This window comes from Mauremys reevesii, linkage group 25 (assembly GCF_016161935.1).
Source record: "Mauremys reevesii isolate NIE-2019 linkage group 25, ASM1616193v1, whole genome shotgun sequence".
NCBI classification, from domain to species: domain Eukaryota; kingdom Metazoa; phylum Chordata; order Testudines; family Geoemydidae; genus Mauremys; species Mauremys reevesii.
In genome coordinates this window covers 21,724,374-21,735,650 of record NC_052647.1, presented here as the reverse complement: position 1 = coordinate 21,735,650, position 11,277 = coordinate 21,724,374, and the positions used below count along the sequence as shown (strand labels likewise).

At 43.7% G+C, this 11,277-nt stretch overlaps 1 protein-coding gene and 1 long non-coding RNA gene across 4 annotated transcripts in view; one reads left to right on the top strand and one right to left on the bottom strand.

Moving 5' to 3' along the window:
* Window positions 1-5,897: 5,897 nt before the first annotated feature.
* LOC120391287 lies at window positions 5,898-10,289 on the bottom strand. The gene is made up of 3 exons (XR_005591252.1): window positions 10,182-10,289; window positions 9,319-9,461; window positions 5,898-5,932 (listed from the first exon to the last, which is right to left on the bottom strand). It is a non-coding gene; the product is annotated as an uncharacterized LOC120391287 (long non-coding RNA).
* Window positions 9,030-11,277, top strand: part of LOC120391285 (gametocyte-specific factor 1-like) — a 49,314-nt gene continuing 47,066 nt past the window's right edge. The window contains exon 1 of one of the 3 annotated variants that reach the window (XM_039514784.1): window positions 9,030-9,068. The gene's annotated coding sequence lies outside the window, so the exon portion shown is untranslated. Of the gene's footprint in view, window positions 9,069-9,493; window positions 9,624-11,277 lie in introns of those variants that run through there. The other 2 variants (XM_039514783.1, XM_039514785.1) reach the window with 2 other exon arrangements.

Genomic DNA, 11,277 nt, shown 5'->3' with positions numbered 1-11,277 from the left:
GGCAGTCGCCTAGGGCGCCAGGATTTGAGGGGGGCGGCATTTTGCCGGGAGGGCGGCAGGCGGCTCTGGTGGACCTCCCGCAGGTGTGCCTGGGGAGAGTCCGCTGGGCCTGTGGCTCCGGTGGAGCATCCACAGGCACACCTGTGGCAGGTCCACCGGAGCCACGGGACCGGCGGCAAAATTGGTAGAGCTGGCCCTGTGCCTAGGGCGCCAAAAACCCTGGCGCCACTCCTGAATGCACCTCTGCTCTCTTCGGCAACCAGACTGAGCTGAGTGGCTCTCTTTTATATCCTGGTTCCAGCTGAAGCATGCCCAGCAGAGATGAGGGGCCATGGCCTCCTTAACCCATAAAGTATAATTAACCCATGTTGAACCAATGTGGGGTAGGTAAACCCAGTCATGCACCCTTTTACTTTCTGTTTGTTAAACTAAATAGATTGAGTTCCTTGATTCTACCACTGTAAGGCTTGTTTTCTAATCCTTTAATCACGGGGGCTCTTCTCTCAATCTCCTCTCCAATTTATCAACACCCTTTTTGAGTTGTGGGCACGAGAACTGGACACCATATTCCAATGGAAGTCACACAAGTGCCAGATTTAGAGGTAAAATAACCACTGTACTCCTCCTCGAGATTCCCCTTTTTATGCTTTTCAGCTTTTTTGGCCACAGCATGAGTTCACATTCAGCTGATTATTCATCATGATCCCCACAATCTTTTTCAGAGTCACTGCTTCCCAGACAGCATCCCCCATCAGATATGTATGGCCTAAATTCTTTGGGCCTAGATGCTCACATTTACATTCAGCCATATTTAAATGCATCTTTGTTTGCGCCCAGTTTACCAAGTGATCTAGATCTCTCTGAATCTGTCCTCTCCATTTTTTACCACTTCCCAATTTTTATCTCATCTGCCAACTTTAGCAGGGAAGATTTTATGTCCTCTGCCAGGTTATTGATAAAAAAGGTGAAAATCGAATTCCTTCCTGCATCTAAACACTTTTCTCCTTTGCTGCTTCAAGCTTCCACAATGTCTCTGATGCCATCTACAGATTTTACTATATTGAAGCAGTTCTGTAGTGCCCTGATGCTATCAAACAAGTCCATGATGCGTTGGTTCCTCCAAATCATGGGTATTTCAACCCCAAAAGTGACCACATACTCTGTACCAGAAAGCTTCAACCAACAGAGATGGTGAGTAAATATCACTACCAAGAAGTTACAGCTGTCTCGTGAGTTCATTTACAACTCTGTAGCCCCACTGAAGACAGAATATGGCCCCTTACTTCTTGCTCATGTGGTACTCAGGGCAGATGAAATAGAGAGACAAGGGGAGTGAGACAATATCTTTAATTAGATTATCTCACCCACCTTGGCGCTCTAATATCTTGGAACCAACATGGCTACAACAGCACTGCATAGAACGGGAGATGAAATAGACAGGCAATGCTTTTAGATTCATCTAGTTCCATAATCCAAAGCAATGACTCTCAAGCCTCCTTAGTATTAATTTTCAACCATTGACAATTGGCTTGGTACTGACCAGAGACAACATATGGCAGCCCCTGCTCTGAGGAGCTTGTGAACTAAAAGAGAGACGCAGAGTTGACAGGATGTACTGGGAAATCAGAAGGAGGGAGGATCTTGTTGGGGAGGGGGGCAGGTGTTTTATTTTTTATCTCCTTATCATCCTCCCCAGGAAACAGAGGATGCTTTTCATAAGAGGCATTTACCTACAAATCTTGTTGCCTGGGTCACCATGTGTATAAACCCAGAACTCGTGTGGATATTTATTTTCTAACAAGTCACTGTCTAAACCAGGAAACCCCACTGGCAGCAAATTCCTCGTGCAGTTCATACATGCAGACACATAGACAGTTACCTTAAGGAGCGGTACCTCACCTTGGTGACGTGAAGAACATCAGTGCTCTCCTTATATTGCTTAAGAAGCCATGACATCTGTTCAAATATCTGACCTTGATACTCCTCTTTGTGTAGCAGGAGACTCATCATGGGACCAAGGGCTTTGATGACAGCCTGCTTGAGCTGCATAGATGAGACACAGAATTTATGTTCCTACGAATTCATTCAATATCATTCAATGGGCACACCTTTTCTACTTCCAATGACTGCACCTTCCCTTGTTCCACTGTAAGATTGTGTCTATCTCAATATTTCCTGGTAAAGAACCAGGACTCGCCGGGTTGGTTTCAGGATTATATCCTAATGCACCTCACAGCTATACCAGGTAAAATATTCCCCAGATTAGTATGCATTCTAGGCCAACTCATCCCTGCTGGAACTCCACTGGGGCTGAATGGAGGAATTAATTTAGGCCACTATCCCGTGTTTATCTGAACGTTAGGTGCATAAAACTAGAATCCATGTACACTGCGTACAGACAGAATTTCCATGATGTGGTGACATTATAAATGTTAGGGTTTTAGATATTTTACATGACACTCTGTTCCATCCAAAAGGACCTACCATTAAATGCCATCATCACAATGAGTGTCAGACTCATAGAATTTAACGTTACAATTTCTGCTAAAGTTTTAGAGAACCAGCAATTCTCACCTCCAGCTCCTCACAGGTCAGCCAGTTGCTGGTCACATGAGAGTAGACGGGAAGAAAATGATTGCAGAGCCGCAATTCGCCCACTTTGGGGAATGGGTACTTTTCCCAGCTAGCCAAAAAGAGACGTACTGCCCTTGACCATTGTTCCAGAACTGCATGGACGGAGAGAAGACAGGCAATGTGAAAAGGACACATTAGTAACGAGGAGAAGTTGCTTTATCGGTGAAGACACCCAGGCCTAAAGTTTACTACAATTCCGTGGCAGCTACTGCTTAGTTCAGGACTAGACGCTGAAATCCAGCATCAGTTTTGAGCTATTTCTCTTCCCCCCATTCCATGTCTTGTTTCTCAAAAGGCTTTTTAATTTGCAGATCTCTCAATCTTTTTTCAATTACCAGCATCTGAAGACAATTTTTTCTCCCTTCCTTGTTACCTCTTAATTAGAGCTGCTTGAAAAAGCAGTTTAAATTAAATTACAAATCTTTACTGATAGTGTTTTTTTCTTTCTAAATTGCAAAGTTTAAAAATCATTTATATTTTTCAAAAATCAAAAAAAATTCAGCCACCTCTTTAGATACTCAGAAACACTGGATGCACACTTCCTGATCAAACTTGTCATTGACATTTTTCACGTTTGTTTTTCCTCAAATTTGAGGAAAAAATTATGGAAAATATAATTAAAAATCAAAATATTTCAGCAAGCTCTCCTCTGAACGACTCGTGCCCTCTGCAGTTATTGTTTATTTAACTCTAACACTGTATGATTTAACCTGAGTTACAGTTTGTCTGAAAGATGTTCGGTGCCCCTAACTGCCATTGGCTTTACTGGGATTTGAAGGTAGTGGGGAGCACTTTGCCCTAAAAGTAGGTGAATCTAGTGTCCTTGCTAAGAAGAATTAGGGCCCAATCCTGTTGTCTATGAAGTCGATGGCAAAATTCCCATTTACCTCAAAGGCACAGGATTAACCCCTTACTGAGCATCACCTGAAAAGCAAAGGAAGAGAGAAGTAGAGAGGAAGAGATTACAGAGAAAGAGGGTGAAAGGAAATGATGATAAAGAAACTAAGAGGAGAGAATGGGTGAAGGAGTGGGAAATGGGATTTTTAAATGTACAGTATTGAAATCTGCTCCCTTCACCTCCTCCCCCAGGAGACTGCTGGCAGATGGACAGCTTCAGCCTTTGTGTCTGTTTATTTTAAATTATATCCATGAGTCATAAAGGGCTTGAACTTACAAATGCTCAGCTCCTCCTGCAAAGTACAGAGCACTCTCAACTTCACTGAGTGCCGCGGGAGCCAAGAAACGCAGCACCTGGTGCAATCCAGGGCAGGGAGCACAGTTCAGGGCGTGTTTGCAAACTTGGTCAGTCACTCCAATCTGTACCAAAACCCCCTAAATATCCATTTGGGGCACTGCCGTAAGTTCTGGCACTTACCACCGCAAAATGCTTGTCTCATCCTGCTGTCATTGACTAACTCCAGCATGGAGAACATGGTGCTCAGGGTCATTTCCACAAAAGGGATACAGTCAAGTGCTGCAGAGAAAGGCCAGAAGAGAAGGAAGACAGATAATTGGCTGCTCCCCGCCTTCTTAGAACACACTTGGAAACATTGTGGGGCAGGATGCTATGGGCTCCTAGGCCAGTTTGTGCTGTGTAAGCAGAGCAGACTGGCTTTAAAGGAGCCATTGAAAGCCAGTGGGGGATTCTCCCTGAAGAGAGGAATCCCGCACCAGTGCACAGCTCTGCCCGATGCCTAACTCACTCCCAGGGTAAGGGGAGAGAGCATTGGGGCGGGATGGGAAGTGGGGTGGAGAAGAGCTCCACTGGACCTGCAGGGATTGATGGGTGGGGTGGGGGTGGTGGAGGCTCCACTGGACCTGGTAAGGGAGAGAGCATGGGGCGGGATGGGAAGTGGGGTGGAGCAGAGCTCCACTGGACCTGATCTTCCACTCATTCCCATCCTTAAGGAACTTCAGTCAGGGGCAGAAGTTAGAGCTTGCACCGCTGTCTGCATAGCTCATGATCTGGAAGCCAGAACTAGCAATAGCAGTTAATCCTGTGTCTCTCCACACACGCACGCACGCACACACTCAAGCAGAGCTCAGTTTAGCTGCAACATTTTTAGGTAGAGAGAGTAATCCCCTGTCCTTAAATGAAAGATGATAACTTTGAAACAAAAGATGGAAGTTACCATACCATAGGCTGATGACAGGTTGCCCAGTGTAACTAAAATAAACTCTTCAGGCAGCTTCGGTGGTTTCAGGTGACAGTGCAGCTCATACATGACATCATCAAAATAGCAGCTTGCCAGAGTCACTAACGTGTTGCTAGCTGCCACTTTTACCTCATTTGTTGCTTCCTAAGAAAAAAAAGACCACAAAAAGAGAAAGACTGAAGTAACTGAAGCCGGTTGCACTAGCCAGAGTTGTTTATATGAGTCAAGTTCTTATTTCTGTGCATAAGTTCCAAATGAACTCGCCCAACTTTCTGCAGATACAGTCATTAGTCATAAATATTCATTGAGTCGTTTGGCTAAACAATTTTCAGCCTTTGAGTTGCTTGCAAGCTGCTTAGTTAGACTATTCACTAGTAGCTCCTTGTGGTGGATGACTGATCAGCAGAGTCACGTGATATTTTGCCCTTCCCTTCCCTGAGGAGGTAGTTAGAGACAGACTGGGCAGCTTCAAAGATATTCAGAGAGCCTTCCTGGAATAAACTGTCCCCCAAAAGGAGGCTGACTTCCTTTGGAACAAGAGAGGGATTTTTCCATGGGTTTTCCTGCTGCCAAACTAGATTCTAAATCCAATGCTGCTGCTTTTGGAGATAGCTCAGATTCTGTCTGTCTTAGGGCTTTAGACTGCCACTTATCGCTATAGTATCAGAGCGCCTCCCACATAACATCAGTATCAAAAATGAAATCCCTAGTAGACTTTGGGAAAGACGTGCTCATTAAGAAACCACAGGCCTGTCTCTGTGTCTGAGATCATGTGTCTCGGGTTCTGATCCTGCAAAGCACTTAAGCACATGTGTAACTTTCACATGTGAGTTTTCCCATCTTATGCATGTGCACAAGTGCTGTCTAGGACCTGGGCTTTGGTCTGGAGGAAGGTGTGGGCCTCTAACAGAAGAATACATTTTCATTTCAGTAAATAGTTTACCCCCCCCCCAAAAAAGAAGAGTTTTTATTAGTTAAAGCTTTGGATCCTTTGATTAGTAGCTCAGGAGAACTAACTTACCCGAGTCTCTCTCATCTGCTCTGAGGCTAGGCTTATAATTTTGTTCACTAGCCTCATCTCTAGGCCTCCGGTGTCCTGCTGTAACACCCTCCAGGATATAGTAGATGGCTACTCTGTTTTGCTGGGGACAAACCAGAAAAGAGAACAAACAATTTTCTTGATGACCACACAGTAATTTGACGAATAAGCCCCTGCCCTAAAGAGCTTCCAATCCAAACATAAAATGATTAGCCCAAGTCTTATCAGAACAGAGCCGGTCCGTGGCCAGGAAGAGAATCCATGTCTCCTGAGTCATTATCCAGAGTCCTATCCACTAGGCCACACTGACTCCTCAGCCAGCATGCTCACACAACTAATCCCTTGGCTTAACTGGTGTCAAACATGCCATGCCCTCCACAATCACCGCATTAGCAGCACTTCAGAAGCGGCCAAACAATTGACATATTTTAATCTTCCTGCAGAGAAAAAAGCCAGAAGAAGCCTCCTTCACTGCCCCCTTCTCGAGTTTCATTTATTGAAATGAAACAATAAAAAGGAGCCCCTTGCCCTTGCTCTAGCCACTCCAGACAGAATTGGTAAATGTGTAATTACAAAATACCCAACTCCCGCAGTAAGTCCTCAACAGCTGCTAGGGGAAATTAGCTCAGCAGTTAGATCTACATGGACAGTCGCACAGTTAAAGGTGTCTTTTATGAGGCCCATCAGTGTAGAAATTCACAGATGATACTAAATATGGGGGAGTTTAGTAACAGCTGGGACAGAAAAAAAATAAAGAGGACACAGAAAAATTAAAAACTTGAGCAGAGAACAAGATTCCTTTCAGAAACCTGCAAACTAGCACATCTGGAAAGGAGGTAGAAGTAACTGACATAATGGGAGGGAGAAAAGTGGGAAGCAACAAGTGCCCTGGGGGTGACAGTGAAAAACCAAGTCAATGTGTATATGCAAGGGGTGACGGCTACCACAAAGAGCCATGTGGGTTGGGTCTTTTCCACACAGGGATCATGGCACAAAGCAGGAAGATGACAGTTCCTCTCTGTTCATCTAAGGTGTGACTGCATCTGGATTATTGCATTTTCTAGCACCACATTCCCAGAGAGATCAACAAACTGGAAGTAATTCATGGGAGAGCAAAAAAGAATGCAGGGGGTGGCAGAATTGACTTCTGAATAGAGCCCTGCAACCTGACCCAAATCCTATGGGACCTGACTACAGGCATCAGGCTCAGGTTGGATGAGAAAACAACTGACTCTCTTGGGCTCAGGTCAGCTCGGCTCTCCTCCTTTAGCCCATGGGATCGGCACAACAGGGGGCAGTGTCAGAGGATGAAGCCATCGCTGCACATTGTTGCTGCTGAGCCAGCTCCACGAGCAGGATGCAGTGGCAATATCCGGTTTGGGGGGAAGGGCTGGGACCAAGATGGAAAATGATTCAACCCTCTCAAGGTGAGGTGAGTGGGCTTGGGGCCAGTTCAGGTTGGGCTTCAAAACTGGGCCCGAGCAGACCTCTACTTCTGAAGACAGACTGAAAGAACTGTCTACGGCAGATGCGGCCAAAGGATGACTATGAGGGAGACATGATAATACCAGACAACTATGTGAAGCATGTGAACATCAAGGAGGGAGAGGAATTTTTTAGTATAATACATTTAGGTAAAAGTAGGAGTAATGGGATTAAACTAAAAAAAGACATACAGTTTAGACTTTAATAACAGGAAATATGCCTCACCTGTGAGACAGATCTATAAGGTTATGACATAGTCTTCCTAGGAAAATAGTGCAAGTTCAGTCATTAGGGGCTTTTAAAATTAGTTTCGGCAAACCAGTGGGAAATGGCCATTTGGAATGGTTCTGCATTGGCAGGGAAATGGACTGGATGATCCAATAGGTCTTTTCCATCTCTGTCTCCTGGGAGTCTCTAAATCTAGGTAACCTGCATGCCAAGGTCATAAAGCCCTTTGGAATGTTCAGAGCCAATCAGATCTCTCGATTGGCTAAACATTCCAGGGGTGCTGCTTGAAAAGGAGGCTTCTGCAAACTGCAACCAGAACACACAGCTCCACTGGGGAGAAGCTCCTTCCATTCATTTTTAAATGTCAGGAGGATTTGTTTAATTGAAAACTGTCACTGATAATTTATGAATACATAAGCACTACGTAATACAAGCAGCTCTGGATTAGGCAACAATTTTATTCTTTAAAACCAAAAGATTCATAATTAATCAAGTAATTCAAATAATTAAAGTACTAGGAGGCCAAGACAAGCAGTTGGGTTCTGCTCATAAGGACTAGTGGGGGAGAACAGACTGGGGCAGGGGCTGAATGGGAGTGGAGACCCAGGGTTACAGGGGGGAGGGAGGTTCAGAGCCACATAGTGATGTGGGAGGAGGTGCAGAGCTACACAGGGACAGGGGGTGGTTGGGTAGGGCACAGAGCCACATTGGGATGGGGGGAGTGGGGGTCTGAGTCAGGGTGGAGGAACACATGTGGACAAGGGGTGCAAGGTCCCATGAGGGTGCAGGAACACATGGAGACAGGGGCAGATGCCTTACTGAATGGGAGAGGTTAGGAGTCAGCCAGGGTCTGCATGGGGGGAGCTCCCTAACAATTCCTCCCCACCCCTCCCAAAAAAACTGTTCCATACCTTTCCCAACCCTGCAAGTTCACACCCAGGCTCCTTCCCAGCAATTTACCTCCCTCTCCCTCAGCTCCTCCATTACCCCTGACTCCACCAAGCCTTTGCACTGCAGCTGAGGGGTGCAAGAAATATGGCTCTGTAGTGAGTTGAAATGAATTGTTACTCAGAGTTCTGTATTAATATGCATAGTAAGGAATCTATTTGTCAAAAAACATTTCCTCAATCCTTTTTGTTGTCTGTATTGATACAGACATACTTGCTGCCAGGGATTTTGAAATAAATAATTTGAACTGGTGCAATTATATTGTATATTTGCAGAAATGTTAAAATACTGTGCACATCATTTTTATTTTTTTGTTGCAGAATCCCCCCCCCCTAAAATATATAGATAAGGTCCCTTCAGTGCTATAATCTCAATAACCTTTCTTATGATGACATGAGTGTTGGCTAGGAATAAGAGCAGAGAGTCAGTTCACTTGGGTATTATTCACATTCTTTTACTAACTTGCTAAGTGGTGTTGAGCAAGTAACTTAATTCCCTGTGACACAAATCATCTGTAAATGGGGATCATGCTTACCATTCTCACAAGGGTGCTGAGAGTCTTAATTCATTAGTATTAGGTAAGTGCTTTGAGATTTTTGGATGAAGATGCTAAAGAAGGGTAAGGTATTATTAGAAAAGATTACTGAAGGTCCTATAGTGTACTTTTACTATATACAACCCATGTACTCCACTGTGTGTAAACGGACAATGCTCTTTTTATAGAGCATTATATCAGCCTGATCTGTAATAATAGCATTCCCCAGGAAGTCAGGCAGAATTTGGTGTGGACACATGGAAAGCAGATTTAATTTCATGAAATTGCTCTACCTCATCCTGTTGCAGTTTCTCCAGTAGAACTCTCACAACACTAACCAGCTTGGTCTTTGCTATAGAGGCAATCCTGAGGGCAATTCTGTTCTTATCTTGGTCAGCTATATGCGCCAGGAGCGAAATAACCTCATTATAAACACCTGAAATTCAATAAAAGGATTCGGCTGGTTACCATTAATAGTAGAATTAGTGCTGGCCTCTTTAATTCACTATCCAGTAAAGATTCTGCAGGTGCCCAAACACTGTGAGGAGAAGAAGACCTGGGAATCATGTAAATCCTCTTCCTTCCTCCTGATGATCAGGTTTGTGTGCTGAAGGACCCAGTGTGTTTGAGGGGAATCATAATGAAGAAAATTTGCTCCTTTCAAGTAGATCCCCATGTAAAATAATCTTCCTTTCCCTCTTTACTATCAATTGATGAGGTTTGATAGCATACAGAATAATTATTTATGGCCCAAATTTTCAAAACCGGGTGCCTAAACTTAAGCTCCTAAATCCATATTAAGGCACCTACACCCTGATTCAGCATCCTAATCACATGTTTAACTCTAAGCCAACAAAGAGACCTAAAGTTAAGCACATGCTTTAAGAGTTTTGCTTAGTCAGACCTCCCCCATAACATTCAATAGAAACTGAGATTCTCAGGAAAGTTTCCAGGTCCAAAGGCTGTAGGCCAAGTCCTCAACTGGTGTAAATCAACACAGCTACAAGGAAGACAACAGAGCAATACTGGTTTACAGCAGCTGAGGTTCTGGTCATAGAAATGGAGAACATTACAACTTATCTATCTGTATGCCTAGGCTTTCTGAATGTGTGTGTGAATATAGACTGGATCTAGAAAATACAGTGCTGACCCTTACCTCTCTCGGTTACCTCCAGTTCACTCACAAGATTATTCATGTTTTAGTCGTTTTTCACCACTTCCTACAGTCCTTTCTCTAAAGAGCTCCTGTACTGTCAGGCAGCTGGCCTCTCAGTCTGTCATGGCCAGGATTAGATTCAGATTATGCAAGCACTATTATGACATCAATGTGACTGCAGCATACCTCACAATCTGTTGCTGACCAGGTATGTACTGTAATTACATGGACAAGAGTCTCAAAGGTATTTAGGCTCCTAACTCACACTGAAATCAGTAGCTTTTAGGAACCTAAATACATTTCAATATCTGGGCCCATACATGTAAGCAGTTCAACAGGTGGCTACATTTGCTCCAGTGTAGAATTTCTCATTCTCTCAACATCATTTTGAATTTTGGTTTGGTCCCTCTCTCAGTTTACAACACTTTCCAGTATTGGTTTTACCTGAAAATCTGCTCCTGGTTGAATTTATATAAAATAAAAGCACCAAACAAAGAAAGAGAAGAAACTGCCTTGGAGAATGCACAGTGACCCTTGAGTGTGGTTGATTGGTATCCTTTGCTTTTTAATTTGGTTGATCAAAAAGCCTGATGAAACCTTATTGAACTGTATTACAAATATTGATTTTTATATTCTTTTACAATGAATTGAAATTTATACTTAATTTCCATGTCCTGCCAGACAAATCAACTACATTAATTTTTATTGTGTTTAATACAGTGTGGTGTCATATGTAGGGCCATATGTAGAGCCAACTCTTGATTTTGGAAGTTATGTTGCCTTTAAAGCATTCAGAGTGATGACACTCTTTGCAGTCTAAACTTCCTAGTGTTCAGTTTATATCCATTTCTTCTTGTGTTCACATTGTTACTAAGCTTAAAAAATTCCTCTCCCTCCCTAATATTTATCCCTCTGATATATTTATAAAGAGCAATCATATCCCCCCTCAGCCTCCTTTTGGTTAGGCTAAACAAGCCAAGCTCTTTGAGTCTCCTTCCATAAGTCAGGTTTTCCATTCCTCGGATCATCCTAGGAGTCCTTCTCTGTACCTGTTCCAGTTTGAATTCATCCTTCTTTAACATGGGAGACCAGAACT